Below are 20,984 nucleotides of genomic sequence, written 5' to 3' on the forward strand. Positions count from 1 at the left end.
TTCTTTTATCTTGCTTATGATGGTATCTAGTTGCTCCAGTACCATTATTGAATGTGCAGGCTTTTTTTTTTTTAAGTCTCATGTAGTCAGTCAGTTGATGCAGATGTTCTGAAGGCTTCAGAGATAACCTGTATGATGCTATGGGATTGAAAGTTGATTTAGTGATTGACTCTTATTTGCAATAATTTATTCTTTGCTTTCTGAAAGATTTTTAAAATTTTTATTAGTGATATGTACACATATTTGAAGTTAAATAAACTGCTAAAAGATTTATTGTAACAAAATTAAGCAGTCTCCTGTCTCATCCCCTCTCTGCTGCTGCTGCTAAGTCGCTTCAGTCGTGTCTGACTTTGTGTGACCCCATAGACAGCAGCCCACCAGGCTCCGCCATCCCTGGGATTCTCTAGGCAAGAATACTGGAGTGGATTGCCATTTCCATCTCCAGTGCATGAAAGTGAAAGTGAAGTCGCTCAGTTGTGTCTGACTCTTAGCAACCCCATGGACTGTAGCCTACCAGGCTCCTCCGTCCATGGGATTTTCCAGGCAAGAGTATTGGAGTGGGGTGCCATTGCCTTCTCCACATCCCCTCTCTAGTCCTGTTCTTTAGAAGCATCGTCTAGCTCTTCTGTTAAATATTGCTATTTTTCAAAAGATATGCTATATCAACATCTTTTGAGTTACTAATTTAATATTAAATGAAACATTTAACCTTTTATAATCTTATCCCACTCTTTATCTCAATTTTTTTGTTAAATTAATATGCCCATGGCAATATTTCCTTTAAAACCAAATAGTCTGTTACAACTCTGTTTCCTTTTCCCTGACATTAAAACTTCTCTTTATTTGATTAATTTCCTTTACCCATTATCAAGTCTTCCTACATCTTCCAACAACCTCTCAAAATGAATTTCTGCATAGACCATTAGAGATTATTGATACATGTTTTTTTCTTGGATACCTCTTTCTTCTAGGTCTTTTTCCTTCCTACTTCAGTTCCCTTAGCATCTCTCATGTGAGAGACTGCTGTTTTATTCCTTTGGGTCATAGTAGCTTCTTACAAAAAGGGTGTATGGCAAAGGAAATTTTTTGAGACTTCCCATGTTTGTTTGTATTTACTTCACTGTGTTGGGTCTTAACAACAATATGAGAGATCTTTGTTTTGTCATGTAGGATCTTTCTTTGTGGTGCATGGACACTCCAGTTGTGGCTTGGAGGCTCAGAAGTTGTGGTGCGCAGGCCTAGTTGCTCCACAGTATATGGGATCTTACTTCCCTGACCAGGGATTGAACCTGTGTCCCTTGCATTGCAATGCAGATTCTTAACCAATGGACCACAAGGGAAGTCTTGAGAATTCCCATATTTGTTGTTTAGTCGCTAGTGAGTGGGTAAAGTCGCTCAGTCATGTCTGACTCTTTGCTACCTATGGACTGTAGCCTAGCAGGCTCCTCTGTCCGTGGGATTTTCCAGGCAAGAATACTGGAGCGGGTTGCCGTTTCCTCCTCTAGGAGATCTTCCCGACCCAGGGATTGAACCTGGGTCTCCTGCATTGTAGGCAGACACTTTACCGTCTGAGCCACCAGGGAAGTCCCTGTTTAGTTGCTAAGTCGTGTCTGATTCTTTGCAAGCCCATGGACTGCAGCATGCCAGGAGTTTGCTCAAACTCACATCCATTGAATCAGTGATCCTGTCCAACCATCTCATTCTGTGCTGCCCTCTTTGCCTCCTGCCCTCAATCTTTCCCAGCATCAGGGTCTTTTCCTATGAGTTGGCTCTTCGCATCAGGTGGCCAAAGGATTGGAGCTTCAGCATAAGTTCTTCCAGTGAATGTTCAGGGTTGATTTCCTTTAGAATTGACTGGCTTGATGTTCTTGCAGTCCAAGGGACTGTGAAGAGTCTTCTCCAGCACCACAATTCAAAAGCATCAGTTCTTCGGCTGCTGCTGCTGCTGCTAAGTCGCTTCAGTCGTGTCCGACTCTGTGCGACCCCATAGACGGCAGCCCACCAGGCTCCGCCATCCCTGGGATTCTCCAGGCAAGAATACTGGAGTGGGTTGCCATTTCCTTCTCCAGTGCATGAAAGGGAAAAGTGAAAGTGAAGTCGCTCAGTCGTGTCCGACTCTTAGCGACCCCACGGACTGTGGCCTACCAGGCTCCTCCATCCATGGGATTTTCCAGGCAAGAGTACTGGAGTGGGGTGCCATTGCCTTCTCCGAGTTCTTCGGCACTCAGCCTTATTCATGGTCCAACTCTCATATCTGTACATGACTACTGGAAAAACTAGAGCTTTGACTATACAGACCTTTGTTAGCAAAGTGATGTCTCTGCCTTTTTAATAGGATGTCTAGGTTTGTCATAGCTTTCCTTCCAAGGAGCAAGGGTCTTTTGATAATCATGGTTACAGTCACTGTCTACAGTGATTTTGGAGCCCAAGAAAATAAAATCTGTCACTGTTCTCCACTTTTTCCCTTTCTGCTTGCCTGCCATAAGTGATGAGACCGGATGCCATGATCTTAGTTTTTTGAACGTTGAGTTTTAAAGCCAGCTTTTTCACTCTCCTCTTTCACGTTCATCAAGAGGCTGTTTAGTTTCTCTTCACTTTCTGCCGTTAGAGTGGTATCATCTACATATCTGAGGTTGTTGATATTTTTCCCAGCAATATTGATTCCAGCTTGTGATTCATTCAGCCTGGCATTTGGCATGATGTACTCTGCACGTAAGTTAAATAAGCAGGGTGGCAGTATATAGCCTTGACATACTCCTTTCCTGATTTTGAACCAGTCTGTTCCATGTCTGGTTCTAACTGTTGCTTCTTGACCTGTATACGGGTTTCTCAGGAGACAGGTAAGGTGGTCTGGTATTCCTGTCTCTTGAAGAATTTTCCACTGTATGTTATGATCTACACAATCAACGGCTTTAACGAAGTCAATGAAGCAGAAATAGATATTTTTCTGGAATTCCCTTGCTTTCTCTATGATCCAACGAATGTTGACAATTTGATCTCGGATACTTCTGCCTTTTCTAATCCCAGCTTGTACATCTGGAAGTTCTCAGAGGTTCATGTACTGCTAAAGTCTAGCTTGAAGGATTTTGAGCATTACCTTGCTAGCGTGTGAAATGACTGCAGTCGTATGGTAGTTTGAACATTCTTTGGCACTGTCCTTCTTTGGGATTGAAATGAAAACTGGCCTTTTTCAATCCAGTGGCCACTGCTGGATTTTACAAATTTTTGGACATATTGAGTGCAGCACTTTCACAGCATCATCTTTTAGAATTTGGAATAGCTCAGCTGGAATTCCATCACTTTCACTAGCTTTGTTGGTAGTAATGCTTCCTAAGGCCTACTTGAGTTCACACTCCAGGATGTCTAGTTTTTCTGTGTATTCTTCCCACCTTTTCTTAATCTCTTATGCCTCTGTTAGGTCCTTACTGTTTCTGTTCTTGATCATGCCCATCCTTGCATGAAATGTTCCTTTGGTATTTCTAATTTTCTTGAAGAGATCGCTAGTCTTTTGCATTCTGTTGTTTTTCTCTTTGCATTGTTCTCTTAAGATGGCTTTCTTATCTCTCCTTGCAGTTGTCTGGAACTCTGCATTCAACCCGATATATCTTTATCTTTCTCCCTTGCCTTTCGCGTCTCTTCTCTTCTCTTAGCTGTTTGTAAAGCCTCCTAAGACAACCACCCATGTTTGGCAATGTCTAAATTCTTTGACACGTTTGACAGTGTCTAAATTCTTTGACTCAATTAAAAGTTTGACAGGGCCTAGGATTCTGGTTTGAAAATAATTTTCCCTTAGGATATTGAAAATCTGTCTTTTAGTTCCTTTCTGATGTTGCTGGCAAGTCCAATACCATTCTGATTTTTTACCCATTATTTCCGGCCTGGTTTATCTCTGCAAATTTTTAGGTTTTTCAATGTTTTGAATTCTTGGTAACAGATTATGTACCTCAGTGGTTGGGTCTTTTGTTTTTTCAGATAAATCCATCCTTCTCAATATTTGGTGGGTCTTTCCAGGTCCTTAACTTCAGGTTTTCTTGCTTTTTTCCCCTCCTATGACTTTTTTCTTTTTATTTTCTGTTTTTAGTTGGATGTTGGACTTCCTAATTGATCATATAATTTTCTGTTTTCTAGCTTTGCTAATTCATTCTTCCTGGGAGATTTCTTTGGCTTTATCTTTTAACTTCTCTACTGAAGACTTTATTTCAGCTGTAATATATTTAAATTTGTAGTGCTGCTTCTTGTTGTTTATTCGTTAAAATTTGTTTTTTAAGTATTCTGTTTTTGTTTTATAAATACAGTAACTTTTTCGGAAGATAGCTTATTCGACATTTTATTTCTTGACTCTTCTCCTTCAAGTTTTCCATGCCTACCCTATGCCCCCTACCCCCATGTTTGTTTTATTCTATGTTTTATTTTATAGGCCTTTTGCTAATGATTGGTGGTTTAAGGGTATACATTCATAATTGAGAATGGGTCATTGAATCGGCTATACTTCAATACAGTTTCTTTTCTTAATGCAAAAAAAAAGGAGTGGTTGAAAGATCTTTGTGAGCATGGGTGGAGCTTTTTAATCTCCCTGGTTTTAGTTTCATCTCCACACTCCAGTGGGCTTCTTGTTTTTAAATTCGGAGTATGTCACTTTCAGATTTTCTGAGAATAAACCTTTAGACTCGTGCTATAAGTGGAGTGGTAATATCTGGTTATGTGAAATGGAGGCTGTCTTTATAAACCTTTAATCAGGCCCTCACTTTTGTTGGGCTTCCCTTGTGGCTCAGCTGGTAAAGAATCTGCCTGCAATGCGGGATACCTGGGTTCGATCCCTGGGTTGGAAAAATCCCCTGGAGAAGGGAACAGCTACCCACTCTAGTATTCTGGCCTGGAGAATTCGGTGGATTGTATAGTCCATGGGGTCACAAAGAGTCAGACACAACTGAGTGACTTTCACTTTCATTTTCTGTCTGGTACTTGATGCCTCCTATATTGAGACATGAATTGGCTTGCTCCTCATTGGTATCTTCTTCAGTGGGTTCTAAAGTCATAAACTTCTTCATCTGTTGTGGTTAGTTACAGTGTCTATTATTGAAATCAAGGTAAGCTATTTATATTTTTTTTCTCTTAATGTTTTGGTGTGACTTTGGAGAGAAGGGATGAGAAAGATCTTTCTCCTCTAGTTTAACTGGAATTTGAAGTAATTTTTGACTCCAGATGATTTTCAACTCCACTTTTTAATGGATAACATCCAGTAGAATTAGGTATCAATGATAACTTTGCTACTGTTTTTATAAATATCCAGTCTGTTGTCAAAATACAGGTATTTTTGTTATTTAAAATAGTTAGATAAATGTAGGGAATCAGCATTCATAACAGCTGAAAGAGCTTTTGGGACTTCTCTGGTGGTCCAGTGGATGAGACTCTGCACTCCTACTGCAGGAGGCCCAGGTTCAATTCCTGGTCAGAGAACTAGATCCTGTGTGCCAGCACTGAGAGTTCACATGCCTCAGCTGAGACCTAGTGCAGCTGAATAAATTGAAAAGGAAAGAACTTTAATTTAGATGTATAATATATTCTTTTTTTTAGATATATAATATAATCTTGGTTGATTTACTTGAGGGGAAAGAGTAGTTTTTGCTTTTTGAACAGAATATGACTGTAGTCTTAAATTTCAGTCTTTTGCTCTTGATGTATATACTATTTTATAAAATACTAACAAATGATTGAGCAAACTCATAATCTGCCAGAGGATTACAGTATGTCCTATATACTGTAGCTGTATACTGTAGCCCTTGGCTTTGAATGATAAGGTATCTCCCTCTTGATTTTTAGCTGGTTTGACACCTCCGGTAGGTTTCAAATGTGAAACACTTGTCCTTTCACAGTGTGAGTATTATTTTACCTCTTTACATATTCTTAGTCTTACTAAAATGCTTTTGCCTTCCTTAAATTAGACATTAATGGATACGTGTGAATTTTTAAAAATCCAGTAATGTGTCTCTGCATATTTTTGTGTGTGGGGATATATACTCAGGATAATAAATGGGCTAGAGTGCTGTGGAAGAAGTGAAGTCATTCAGTCATGTCGTACTCTGTGACCCCATGGACAGTAACCTTCCAGGCTCCTGTGTCCATGGGATTTTCCAGGCAAGAATACTGGAGTGGGTTGCCATTTCCTTCTCCAAGAGTGCTATGAAAGGTAAATGTAAATCAAAATGATTGTTCAAATGTCAGCTCTTTGCTTAAGTACAAGTTCCAAAAACTTTATTCTTTTGGAAGATGTCAGACCTACAGAAAAGGTATTTACTATAATGAATCCCCTTATATCCTTCCTTTAGATTCACCAATTGCCAGTATTTTACAGCATTTGCTTTTATGTCTCTTTAGAGAGTTTATTTTGTATATGATGTGGTGTCTGATTCAAAGTAGATTGAAGATCTGTATGTCAAGGGGAACATAGTCGCTTTTCAAAAATAAAGTAGGAAGTTAAATTACAAGCCTTTGCAATTGCTGTTGAGGTTTTACAGTGTGTCAGTCACCAGGGATTCAGTGGTGAGTAGCACAGACTTGGTGCCTGTCCTTGTGGAGTTTCAGCTCTAGTGGAGAATTTTGAAAAGTGCACCAATATAACACTACTTTCTCAGCTCCTGAAGTTAGAATATGATTCGCAGTATCTTTGCTGCTCTTCTAAGACATTTTATATTTGTGGGAAATACAAGCTTTATGCCCTTTAAGACACCTTATTTTTCTGTTTTGTTGTCTTATCTTACAAAGTTATGTTTGCTATACCTCAAAGAATTTTTTCTTAAGATGTAGAATTTTAAACAGTGAGCTAGTAACACTTACATGTATCTAGAGACTAAACTTTCATCAACTCTGAATATAATCCAGACCCAAAACATAGAGTATACTCAGAAATCCCTTAAATTAAAGCCACACACAGTACTTGGTGTTTTCTTAGTGCCTTACTGACTTTGATTTTTAACTCCGTTTTAGACTCAGAAGAAGCAGACTTTTGCTGTTAGGTAGGTGACATGTCCAGCCAGCAGTAATGAGACCAGATAGACATTTTAGGCAGGAAACCTGAAAACTCTAACAAAGATTGAAGATTGTATTACTGTACCGTACAGTTACAGATTTTTAAAATTTTATGTATTTTTTTATTTGGCTGTTCCAGGTCTTAGTTGCAGCACCTGGGATCTTTAGCTGTGGTGTGTGAACTCTTAGTTGTAGCATTTGGGATCAGGTTCCCTGACCAAGGATTGAACACAGGCGCCCTGCCTTGGAATTGAGGAGTCTTAGCCGTTGGACAACCAGGGAAGTCCCAACAGTTTCAGATTTGTGAATTGATGATTGTGGCCAATGAGAAGACGTTCCTTTTTTATTTTTCGGGCAACCCACATGGCTTACTGGATCTTCTGGATCTTAGTTCCCTCACCAGGGATTGAACCTGGGCCTCAGCAGTGAAAGCTCCAAGTCATACCCACCATTGAACTGCTAGGGAATTCCTGAGAAGTTCTTTTATTTTCAGTAGTCTTTGTCAAGGTAGAAACTTTGATATATTTTGGAGACATTAAAAAAAATGAGCTTTTGTGCCTTATATATGCATAATCAGAGTTTAACTTTTGTGGAATAATTTTTGTACAAGATAATAGATAAATGATTTATCATGAAATTATTTCTTGTATTAAAATTTTTGTTTTTAAGTGGGATGCACTGATAGAACAGTGAGGCCTGAGGGTGAATATAATCCAAACAAAATTATGAGCCTGGATGAGGTAAATTTGAGATTTATTCACTAACTCTCAAGTATTAGGATTGTTGAAGGGTTATCTTTTAAAATGTGAGTGAACTAGTTCAGGGGATAAATACAAGGATTTTTTTTTCATATTGAATGAAACATTTACAGAAATAATTTCTCTGTTTTACATGGACTCAAGAAGGGTCTACACAGATGTGTGAATGTCAGGACCGTAAAGGGCATCTTAATGAAACTAGCTTATATCTAACATCTATGATGGACTTTCAGGAAGTCAGCCATGCTCTTGATATGACTCCCTTGATAATAGTGGGCTTTTTGGATAAGTCAGACAGGGTTTAGCAGTTTGTATTTGTCTGTACAGTAAGATATTATAATTAAAGTATTATATAACAGGTAACTAAGCAACATGTGGACTGTTTCCTTGTATATGTGACTAATGGTTAATGTGTGCTTAAGGGAATAAAAATAATTTCGGTGTTAACCTGATAAGTTCAATATAACTATAAATTTGTATTTATAATTTATAAACTATAAATTCAGTATAACAATTTCTATACTATAATAACATGACTTCCACCTCTAATTTTTCTTCAGTTTCTTTTCTGAAAAATTTTCTTTATTAAGATGTCTATATGTAGGTGCCACACATTATAGGACCTTTTTTTTTTTAAACACAAGTAATTTGAAATTTCTTTAGATCCCAACACATATTTTCTTGAGCTTTCACTTTTTTCTAGATTATGCTTTTTAGCAGGCACTGTTTAAGTCATTGGTGAGGAATGCTCTCACTCTTTGCTGTAAGTTGTGGTCTTCCTATTAAATGATGATTTCCAACTCCAGCAGTGATTTAGTTAAGCACAGGTTACCCTTTCATAACTTTCCTCAGTCTTAGGTAATATTCTCATCTTTGGCATTCAGTCTCCCTTGGAAACTTCAGCTCCATAAAACTATTTCTGCTGAATGGACTGTTTCTTCGAACATTTTGCCTTTTTCCTGATCTTCTATTGAATTTTAGCAAATTTACTGAGGTCAAAATTGTTTCAGTCGAGCAAGAATTTTTTAGGGAACTGTGTTTTCAAATACAGTTTATCATGTGCTATAAGGTGAAATTCGTTGGTCGATGGAAATGAGTGGCTAGAAAGAAGTGGAGATCTTGAAACATTAATTTTAAGGAAAACATTACAGCTGACTTAATTTCAAGAGTAAATGATTTAAAAATTTTGTTAGTTTTTTCTTTCAGGAAGATGTGTAAAACACATCTTCCTGAAAGCAATGGTGTCAATATGTCTGCCTGGTATCGCATGATATATGCAATACAGTTGTGCATATGTTGTTTTGTAAATTTTGAAATGCACCATGGAGTACTGTTACAGCTTGGCTTATCCTCCTTGCTATTTGTCAGTTAAGTTTTCTCACATAATTGCCTCTTTGCTATTTGTCAGTTTTCTCACATAATTGCCATGATCTATTTTCAGTGGATGATGTTTGTTTTTAAAGGCCACACATGCACACAGCATGTTGGAAAAATGCCAGTAGACTTGCTTGATGCAGGGTTGCCACAAACCCTTCAATTTGTAAAAATGTACAGTGTCTTTGAAGCACAGTAAAGTGAAATGCAATAAAACGAGGTATGCCTGTATGTTAATTCATTCTCACAATAATCCTCTGAGGAAATTTGTATATCCCGATTTTGCTAATCAGAAAATTGAGGGTTAGGAACATTAGGTAATTGAGCCAAGAAGGTCATACAGCTAGCTAGTAAGTGGTGAAACCAGAATTATTAATCCAGGACCCTCAGACTCAAGCCCATATTCTTTCCAGTACATTATATCAGAGAAGCTGGAAATACAGACTTTTAAAAGAGTAAAATCATTAAAAATTTTTCAAGGGTAGTTTCTCTGAATACATAATTTTTTGGTGGTTGTAAACAGACTGGGCTTCCTTAATGGCTCAGATGGTAAAGAATCTACCCACAATGCAGGAGACCAGGATTCTCTGGGTCTGGAAAGTCTCCTGTAGAAGGGAATGGCTGCCTACTTCAGTATACTTGCTGGAGAATTACAGTCCTGTGGAGTTAAAGAGAGTCCAACATGACTGAGCAACTTAACACTTTCACTTTCAGAGCTTTCATTCACTTACAAACGACATGTAATTTTATAGACAAAGAATTTAATTTGCTCATTCAGCTGCAATTTTTTCCCGCATGTATCCCTTCTGTTGATAATTAATCCATTGATCTTCCCAACATCAAACATCATACCACTTTATTTGTAAAATTTTTAAAAAAATTTTGACTGTGAAAGGCCTTTGTTGTGGACTTTCTCTAGTCTCTGTGTGTGAGGGTCTTCTCTTGTTGTGGAGCGTGTGGGCTCACTAGTGGCAGGGTTCGGGCTTAGTTGCCTTGTGGCATGTGGAGTCGTAGTTCCCAAACCAGGGGTCGAACCCGAGTCCCTGGGTCTGGAACATTGCCTGCAGTAGGAAATGGCCACCTGCTGATGTTCTTGCCTGGAAGATTCCGTGGACAGAGGAGCCTGGCAGGCCATAGTCCATAGAGTTGCAAAGAGTCAGACGCGACTGAGCCACTAAGCGCTTAAGAATGTATAACATAGAGAGGATAAGTACTGTGATGTTCCTCTTCTTTGGAGTCCATTCTTTGCTCCTCATCCTCAATGTAATTTTGATGGCAATACTGTTTTTCGATGCATTTATGTATTAGGAAGTGACAGCTTCTTGCTTTCCCCTGCCACCACCCCCCAAGCCCAGCTGACTTTAAACAACAGCAAAATGTTTGAGGATGTGTCACTTCTAGGGTTAGTTTATTAAATGCTCAGCAACCAGAACCTCTTGATGAGGGTGAAAGAGGAGAGGGAAACAGCTGCTTTAAAACTCAGCATTCAAAAAACTAAGATCATAGCATCCGGTCCCATCACTTCATGGCAAATAGATGGGGAAAAAGTGGAAGCAGTGACAGGTTTTATTTTCTTGGGCTCCGAGATCACTGCGGACTGTGACTGCAGCCATGATACTAAAAGACCCTTGCTCCTTGGAAGGAAAGCTAGGACAAACCTAGACAATGTATTAAAAAAGCAGAGACATCACTTTGCTGACAAAGGTCTGTGTAGTCAAAGCTGTGGTTTTTCCAGTAGTTCTGTACAGATGTGAGAGTTGGACCCTGAAGAAGGCTGAGTGCTGAAGAATTTGATGCTTTCGAACTGTGGTGTTGGAGAAGCCTTTCAAGAGTCCCTTTGACTGCAAGGAGATCAAACCAGTCAATCCTAAAGGAAATCAACCCTGAATATTCGTTGGAAGGACTGATGCTGAAGCTGAAGCTCCAATCCTTTGGGCACCTGATGTGAAGAGCTGACTCTGATGCTGGGAAAGATTGAGGGCAGGAGGAGAAGGGGCAGCGGAGAATGAGATGGTTAGCTCGCATCACCAATTCAATGGACATGAATTTGAGCAGACTCCAGGGGATAGTGAAGGACAGGGAAGGACTGCATGCTGCAGTCCATGAGGTTGCAAAGTCAGACAAGACTTAGTGACTGAACAACAGCACAACAAAACCTCACCAAGAACCCAGGTTTTCTTTCCATCCTGCCACTCAGTTTGTGCTCCAGCTGGCTCTCTTCGCGTGGAGGTAACTGCAGCAGTTTAGGCTCCAGACATACTGAGTCATAATACCACCCAGAGGAAAAGGGACAGTTTCTTCCTTATGTCTTTTTCCCTTCCAGCTTTTTACTTTGAAAATTTTCAGATGCGTTGAAAATTTGAAAAAGTAATGTAACTATTCACATATACATCCTTCATGTAGATTTTCTCTTTATTAACATTTTGCTGCATTTGTGCACTCATACCATTTGTATTTTTTTTTTGCTAGACCATTTGAGAATTTGAAAGTAAACTGCAGATATTGTGTCACTTCATCCCTAAATACTCCAGTATGTATCCCCTCAAAACAAGAACGTTCTCTTATATAACTACAATATCATAATTACACTCAAGAAATTTAATATTTGTTGTTGTTTAGTCGCCAGCTGGGTCCGACTCTTTGCTCTTATTCATATTTCCTCAAGGTTTTTGCCTCTTTGGGTGGGGGGTGGTTGGTGGTGGAGGTGTCCAGAGTCCCAATTCAGGATTATGAATTTAGTTGTCCTGTCTCTTTGCTTTTTTTAATCTAAAACAAATCAGATCCTGACATTGACCTTTTTGTATGAATCTAAATATTTTATTAAGAAAATGTCTCACATTTTGGGTTTGCTTCCCTGGTGGCTCAGATGGTAAAGAGTCCACTTGCAATGCAGGAGACCCTTGGGCTGGGAAGATCCGCTGGAGAAGGAAATGGCAACCCACTCCAGTAATTCTTACCTGGAGAATTCCATGGACAGGAGCCTGGCGGGCTATAGTCCATGGGGTCATAAAGAGTCAGACATGACTGAGTGAAAATATTTTTATTTTTTCTCGTGATTAGATTAAAATTAAACAGTTTGGCAAAAATGCTGCCTAGGTGATGTGTCTTTCTCATTGCATCACATCTCAGTGCATAATGTTATTTTGACCTGTTATTGGAGATGCTAAGTGTGAGCCCTTGGGTAAGATGGAACCTGCTGGGTTTCTCCACTAAAGGTATTTTCCCCCTTTGTAATTAACACATCATAGGTAGGGACTGTGCTGAGACTGTGGGCCTATTTATTTTTTAATAGCATTTTACTTGTTGGTTTGATCCATGAATGAATCAGTTGTTAACATTTTGGGTTGCCCAAAATGTTCATCTTTTTCTCAGTCCTTTTTATATTATTATGACAACTCTGCCATGTGGCTTGTGGGATCTTAGTTCCCTGACCAGGGACCGAACCTGTATTCCCTGCATTGGAAGGTGGATTCTTAATCACTGGACCATCACGGAAGTTCCCCAAAGCTTTATTCTTAATATTTACCCACAAAACTTTATAGGGGGAGATGTACCTGGTAAATGGAAGTATGGTACAACTAGTAGTCCCTCAAATTCTGATTCTCGTGTTTTCATGTTGAGTCCAGTTGTGAAACAAAACCTCCTTAGAAAGTCCCCAGTCTTTTATCATGTGCCTTAAAGTGTTTTCTGTTCCTGTTTATTTCCCACAGAAAGGCTTACTTGGTGTTTTTAGATAGCACTTGTAATGACCCTGGGACTTTGAAAATATTTTTAAAATTTATAGAAGTATAAATAACCATTTTGCCATGATGTTACTGTAACTGTCCTCTTACATGTAATTTTCAAATTACAGTATTATTTTAAGTGCTGAAAACTTAATTTTGATTCCATAAATTGGATGAAAGAAAACATGCCATTAGTGGGGTGATGATTTTCCTATTTGAAACATGACTATCTTTTTGTCAAGTTATTCTGCTAATGAAGCCAACAGACTAGTAATTATTGATTCATTAAAAGTTTTTGAGTGAGAAGAAACTGAAAAAAATGAAAATTTAGAGGAACTCTCATTTGACCTAAACTGTGCTTCACAAAATGTTTTGTGATGGCATCTTTTGTAGCTTCATGTGTTCTTGTCATCTTTGGACACAGTCTTAAGTAACTGCTGCCTTTTGAATTAAATGTTGATGATGCTTCAGACTTGTTACTTTTTGTCAGTATTAACACTTTAAACATGAACTTTTTCTGAGTTGCTGCCTAAAGGACTTACTGCAGAATATAGTTTGGTTGTAGATATAAACTGTATAATAAATGATGAAATTATCATAATGAAAGCATTTTTATTCTGAATACTTTTTAAAATAGTTTCACATACATATATATTAGGTTGGCCAAAAAGTTTGTTCAGTTTTTTCCGTAAGATGGCTCTAGTAGCACTTAGTTGTCTTTAACTTTATTTGAAACAATTTTGATAGGTTCTGTTGTGATAGCTGTCACATCATTGTGCATTAAAAAGACAAAAAAGTTACAAAATTGGTGAATTTTTGTGTAACCAGTACTGAGGATGGAAGAAAAAGCAGCATTTTCAGTGTATTATACTTTAATATTTCAAGAAAGGTAAAAATGGAACTGAAAGGCAAAAAAGATTTGTGCAGTGTGTGAAGAAGGTGCTGTGACAACCTGTCAAAGGTGGTTTGCAAAGTATTGTGCTGGAGATTTGTTGCTAGACAATGCTCCACGGTTGGGTAGACCCATTGAAGTTGATAGCGAGCAAATCGAGACATTAATTGAGAACAGTTCACATTAAGCTATACGGGGAGGTAGACCAACATACTCAAAATAGCCAAATCAAGTGTTGAAGATCATTTGCACCAGCTTGGTTACGTTAGTCATTTTGATGTTTGGGTTCCATGTAAGTTATGTGGAAAAAACCTTTTTTTGACTATATTTCTGCATGTGATTCTCTACTTAAATGTAATGAAACTGTTGCAGTTTTAAAACATACTGTGATGGTCCATGACAAGTGGATTCTATGTAATAATGTGGAACAGAAGAGACCAGTGGGGCAAGTGACATAAATGATCACCCTTCACACCAAGGCTGGACTTCATCCAAAGAAGGGATGTTGTGTATTTGGTATGATAGGAAGGGAGACTTCTATTATGTCTCCTTCTGGAAGACCATCAGATTTGTTCCCACAGGTACTCCTCCCATCCATACCACCTGAAAGCAGCACTCAGCAGAAAACACATGCTCTTCTGTCAGATAATGCAGGACTGCATGCTTCTCTGATGACCCGGCAAAGACTGTTACAGCTTGGCTGGGAAGTTGATTCATCTGCCATATTCACCAGACATTGCACTTTTGGATTTCCATTTACTTTACAGAGTTCTCTTAATGGAAAAAATTTCAATTCCCTGGAAGATTGTAAAACGTACCTGAAAGAGTTCTTTGCTCAAAAAGATAAAGTTGTGGGAAGATGAAATTATGAAGTTGCCTGGAAAATGGCAGGTGCTGGAACAAAATGGTGCATGTGTTGTTCAATAAAGTTCTTGGTGAATATGAAAAATGTCTTTTATTTTTACTTAAAAGCCAAAGGAACTTTTTGACCAACCCAGTAATTTTCCATATTTCCCATTTATTCCACTGACTGGTGACCTGATAACTTATTGCATTTCGAGGCAGCAGCTTCAAACATTCTCTTTCCAGCATTTGTTAAAACCAGAGGGAATTGGGGACTTCCCCGGCGACCCATTGGTAACTACAGTGGCCCAGGGTTCAGTCCTTGGTCTGGGAACTAAGATCTCACAAGCTGCATAGGAAGTCAAAAAAACCAAAAAATCAGAGGGAACTGGCTGCCTTTTATTATGCTTGATATCAGCTTGCTGTGCTAGAAAGGGAAATGTCAGTTACTTTATATTTGTAAAGGGTTGGAAAAGAGCAAGATTATCTCTGGTCATCTTTTTAGATGTAAGTAACCATGTGTTAAAAAGTGGTAACTTTGCACTGAACATTTGCCTCACTTAACTACTTGGTAGGACCTTGGCACAAATTAGTTACCAATCTGCCAAACTCTCCACTTACTTTAATGCAGCTTTGTTTAAAATGTGGAGTCTGAGACAGTAAATTTGAACATAACATTTTGGGAAACATCACAAATGAAGACTCTTCTGGTCAAACAGATTTAGTGATCACCATACTTGTAGTAGTTTGGTGATACATATGCATCAAACAGAAACACCAACTGGAATATTTCTCTAATTAGATAGTTACTATGAGTAGAAAATATATTGTGAAGTCAAAATAAATCAGGGAATGTGGAGGTGGCTCATGGAATTCTGTCCTGAGGAACTGGAATTTGTGATGATATCTGAGATATTATTTGAAGTTAGGAAAAAAGAATGAGGAGAGAAGAACATTTTCAACAGAGGAAATAGGGAAAGGTCCTTGGTGAGTAAAACAACTTATCTAGTTCAAAGAATTGAAAGGTGTGTGCTGCAGGGGTGAGTCAGGTAAGGCGAGCAGAAGCAGTAGCTGTTGAAGCGGAGGTGCTGACCTGATCATCCAGAGTCGGGTAGTCCATACTAACAATTTGAATTCCATTGAAAGTCTAAGCAGGTATTTGACATGGTTAGATTAAAATTTTTAAATGGTGGTTGGTCCAGACTATGCAGAATGGATTGGAGTTGGACTTTTCTAGTGAAGACTTATCAAAGGTGTATTTAAATTCTTACTTGTATATTGAGTAATTGAATCTTCGAGGATCATAAGAGTGTATATATGGAAGTGCCTGTTGGTGACTGTGACACTGAGCCTTCAGTTTTTGAGAAGTGATCTTTTAGTGCCCAAATACATGTGACAGATACTGAGCCAGGGGACAGAATTCTGATCATGGTTAATTTGCTTTGTGAGCTTAAGCAAGTAATTTAACCTTTGAGACTCTTTATCTGTAAATTGGGCATGTTAGAGAAATGTGTGTTTAACTTAATTGTGTTAATCACTTAACTCTTGTTAACATATGGGCTGAGTCTTGCTGAGTCATTTTCTCAGACTCTGTGGGCAAGGCTTAATTAAAGCCAGTTAAACTTAAAGATATCTCGTACCTCTTCAGTAGAAGTCAGAGAAAAGAAAGAGTTGTTGTATGTATGTTTTATTTATTGTCTTTTACTAAAAAGGTTTTTTGCAGAGCAGTTAGTGTATCATTCCACACAGATGATTCATTGTTGAGAGAGAGTACAGTACACTGTAGCTAGGGGACAGGACTACTGAGGCACTTCTTTGTATTTTAAATTTAAGAATTTCTGATTTGCCTTATGCCTGTTACATCTATAATCTCATATATATTTTTAAAAATTAGAGCTGTTAATGCATTCTTAGTGTCTAATGACAGCCTCTCTTTCCTCTCTAGACATCAAGATGCTTTGAAATTTTTATGGCTCCCAAGTTGGCTTTAATAGAAGTAGTTTAAATTTTCCGCAGCAGAACTGTGATTGAAGCTAATGGTCCTTTCACCAGTAGCAAGCACCTGTCTAGTTGATGTCAGTAAACTGCATCTTGGCCTTTGTAATTAAAAATAATCCTACCTGTCTTTGGAACTGTTGGATTACAGTGTTCCAGCATTTCAGATTTATGTTTTCCTATAATTTAAACTTTTGAGGCATATCTTGAAGATATTAATGTCTTAGATAGCAAGATGTTTAAAAATCGGTAACAGTCTTAGTTTTGGAGCATTGTATTTCCATGTGTGTTAGTCTGCGATTTCTCTTTATTTTTGATTGCCTGTTTTACTGAGCCATAAAGGATGGGCAGCTATAAATATTCTGGGAGAGCTTCTTGATTTTAATGACTGGGCTCCTTGGATTTGAAACTTTTTATGCCTAGCTTTACCATGGAAGTTTGTGTTTCTCAGCTTTAAGTTTCTTTTTTTCTGTTTGACTTCTGGCCTTTTCACAAAATGCTTTTGGCTCTTCTGGAAAGTTCAGAAATTTGAGCTTGCTTGTAGGCTAAAGTGCAGTAGGCATGGTGGGGAATAGATTAAATCATGAATTTGTGATCTGAGCAAACACTGTTCAGTCTGGTTTTATCTGCGTGTGTGTGTGTGTGTGTTTTAAACCGTTTTAAAAATCATTCAGTTCAGTTCAGTCGCTCAGTCGTGTCCGACTCTTTGCGACCCCATGAACCGCAGCACGCCAGGCCTCCCTGTCCATCACCAACTCCCGGAGTCCACCCAAACCCATGTCCATCGTGTCGGTGATGCCATCCAACCATCTCATCCTCTGTCGTCCCGTTCTCCCCCTGCCCTCAAACTTTCCCAGCATCAGGGTCTTTTCAAATGAGTCAGCTCTCCACATCAGGTGGCCAAAGTATTGGAGTTTCACCTTCAACATCAGTCCCTCCAATAAACACCCAGGACTGATCTTCTTTAGGATGGACTGGTTGGATCTCCTTGCAGTGCAAGGGACTCTCAAGAGTCTTCTCCAACACAACAGTTCAAAAGCATCAATTCTTCGGCACTCAGCTTTCTTTACATCCATACATGGCTACTGGAAAAATCATTACATTTTCACAATCACTTAATTGAGTGACTGTGCCTCTTTTTGAACTTCCAGAATTTTTTTTCCTTTTTGGAATTGGTTTTTATTTCATAATACGTAATATAGTTCAGCAAAATTTTTAGAGTACTCCTACTTTCGTTCTTATGAGCCTTGCGCAATGCTCTGAAGAGGGCAAGGTAGGTTACTATTATATTTCACATGTGTGAAACAAAGTTTAATGACCTTGATAATATGTCAACTATATCAGAGCCAGGTCTTAAACATGGGAATAGAAAGCTTTGCAATTAGAAACATTTGGATTTGTTTTTTTGACTCCACCTAAATTTCCTCATCTGTTAAGAAAAAAAATCTTTCAAGAGTGTTGGAAGGAGCAAATAAAATACATAATGAAAGCTATCTAACATCTTATGGCATGTAGACTATGGACATATGTTAGTGTACCTCTGTGGTTCTCAAAATTTGGATCTTCACAGACCCCACCTGGGGATCTTTTTAGACCAGAAAGTCAAAACTATTTTCATATTAATTCCAAGATGTTACTTGCCATTTTTCATTGTGGTAAATTGTAAAGTTTATCATTTTATATAAAATCACTGGTCTTTGTGTGAATCAGGACAGTGGCACCAAGCTGGACTTGTTAGTATTGTATTCTTCACCACCATGGACTCACTAAGAATGTCCTTGATGAAGCAGAAAGAAATTTTAGGTATCTTGACCCATGAGCACAAAATGGGAAGTAAATATAAAATACTTCTGCCCCATTCTGTAACCGTGATGGTTGTTTCAAAGAAAAGCACTTGCAAAATTGTTTAAATTGGCCACTTTTTTTTTTTTTTTTTTTGAGAAACTCTGTTTATCCTTGAAAGAATAATTGGCATCCTGTGGTTATTCAGACTTGAGTATTTGGCAGACACTTTCTCAAATGAATGAAATGACAGTATTTGTTGCCAATGAAAAATTTATACTTTTAAATGAAAATTAGAATTTTGGAAAACTTGGGTCTGCTTCCATGAACTTGACAGCTTTCCAGTTCTTTGAGATTCTCTTGATGAGGTCCATGGTAATATTAGCAAATAATTTTTTTCATATTGTGTAATGAGATGTGTCAGCATTTGGAAGGACTGAGTAGCTTAGTGAACTAATGTTTTCCAAATGATGTTATAAAATCATTCAAGGATAAAAAGATCCACTCAGAGTGTAAAGTAACTGATGGATTTAATGTAATAGAATATGAAAAATTCATTATGATTTTAGGTTCCACATTGCAACTAATCTTTAAAAAGTACAGCTTGGTGAGTTTTCTTATGTCAAAGAAGAATATTTAAGATGATCTGAATAGGCTCTTAAAATAGTCCTCCTTTTTCCAGCTACATATCTTCATGCATTTAGGCTTTCTTCTATACTTCATATTCCTCATATGTTTTGGTCAAAGTAGTGAATTGCAGCAGACTGAATGCCGAAGGAGATATGAAAATTGTGGTCTATTAAGCTGGACATTAAAGTTACACAACTGTAAAATCATGCCATTCTTCTCGCCGTTTATTTTTATTTTGGAGAATATAATTATTTTCCATAAATATATTATTTATGGGTTTATATATTTTAAAATACGTTGAAAGTGAAAGACGCTCAGTTGTGGCTGACTCTTTGCAACCTCATGGACTATACAGTCCATGGAATTCTCCAGGCCAGAATACTGAAGTGGGTAGTCGTTCCCTTCTCCAGGGGATCTTCCCAACCCAGGGATTAAACCCAGGTCACCCACATTGCAGGTGGATTCTTTACCAGCTGAGCCACCAGGGAGGCCCAAGAATACTGGAGTGGGTAGCCTATCCCTTCTCCAGTGGGTCTTCTCGACCCAGGAATCAAACTGGGGTCTCCTGCGTTGCAGGTGGATTCTTTACCAACTGAGCTATCAGGGAAGCCCAATTTCTTGCATTAATATTTAAAAATTTTCTTAATTTTAATTTCTGATATGGTAACTATAAATTGATATAATCCACATAAAAGCTCATTGAGCTCTTGAGTAATTTAGAAGTTAAAAGGGGTCCTCAGAACAAAAAGTTTGAGAACTAGTGGTGTGTACCTCTTCATTGCCTCTGTGGTCCATCCTAGCTCAGTTTATAATCTAGTAGGACAGACTGACACAAAATGAAAAATCAAATGGTAGGATAATGTATGAAATAATGATACTGAGGAAAGTCACTTAAAGGGAATCCATTTAAAACAGTAAAAGAAATTTCCTAGCAAATGATGGAAAACCCAAAAATGTTGGGAAATTGTTTAGAAATGGAATTAAAACTTAATGAAACATAGTTTGTTTTGTCTTGTATTTGACAAAATTTAGATAATTTAAATTCTTGGTTACTTTTTGGCATTGAGAGAAAGAATCTAATGTTGGAAAGGTTGGCATACTTCTTCTGATAAAATTATGTAAATAAAATCCTCAAATCTTCTGACTTTTGTAGTATGAACATTCAGTTCAGTTGCTTAGTCGTGTCCGACTCTTTGCGACCCCATGAATTGCAGTACGCCAGGCCTCCCTGTCCATCACCAAACTCCCGGAGTTTACCCAAACTCATGTCCATCGAGTCGGTGATGCCATCCAGCCATTTCATCCCCTGTCGTCCCCTTCTCCTGCCCCCAATCCTTCCCAGCATCACGGTCTTTTCCAGTGACCAATGAGTCAACTCTTTGCATGAGGTGGCCAAAGTATTGGAGTTTCAGCTTCAACATCTGTCCTTCCAATGAACACCCAGGACTAATCTCCTTTAGGATGGACTGGTTGGATCTCCTTGCAGTCCAAGGGACTCTCAAGAGTCTTCTCCAACACCACAGTTCAAAAGCGTCAATTCTTCTGCATTCAGCTTTCTTTATAGTCCAACTCTTACATCCATACATGTTGCTGCTGCTGCTAAGTTGCTTCGGTCGTGTTCGACTCTGTGCGACCCCTTAGACGGCAGCTCACCAGGCTCCGCCGTCCCTAGGATTCTCCAGGCAAGAATACTGGAGTGGGTTGCCATTTCCTTCTCCAGTGCATGAAAGGGAAAAGTGAAAGTGAAGTCACTCAGTCGTGTCCGACTCTTAGCGACCCCATGGACTGTAGCCTACCAGGCTCCTCCGTCCATGGGATTTTCCAGGCAAGAGTACTGGATTGGGGTGCCATTGCCTTCTCTGCACATCCATACATGACTACTGGAAAAACTGTAGCCTTGACTAGATGGACCTTTGTTGACAAAGTAATATCTCTGCTTTTTAATAGTACGAACATTGA

The 20,984-nt window shown here is 38.5% G+C and overlaps 1 protein-coding gene and 1 non-coding gene across 2 annotated transcripts in view; both read left to right on the forward strand.

The window, feature by feature from the left end:
• The window catches only part of RAB10 (RAB10, member RAS oncogene family), a 64,290-nt gene that overhangs the window by 9,687 nt on the left and 33,619 nt on the right, over positions 1–20,984 (forward strand). The gene's annotated exons all lie outside the window — the stretch shown is intronic.
• On the forward strand, positions 5,385–5,457 carry TRNAR-CCU (transfer RNA arginine (anticodon CCU)). The gene has a single exon. It is a non-coding gene; the product is annotated as a tRNA-Arg (tRNA).

The sequence above is a fragment of the Giraffa tippelskirchi genome, chromosome 4, assembly GCF_054371585.1.
Source record: "Giraffa tippelskirchi isolate mGirTip1 chromosome 4, T2T-mGirTip1v1.2.pri, whole genome shotgun sequence".
Classification (NCBI taxonomy): domain Eukaryota; kingdom Metazoa; phylum Chordata; class Mammalia; order Artiodactyla; family Giraffidae; genus Giraffa; species Giraffa tippelskirchi.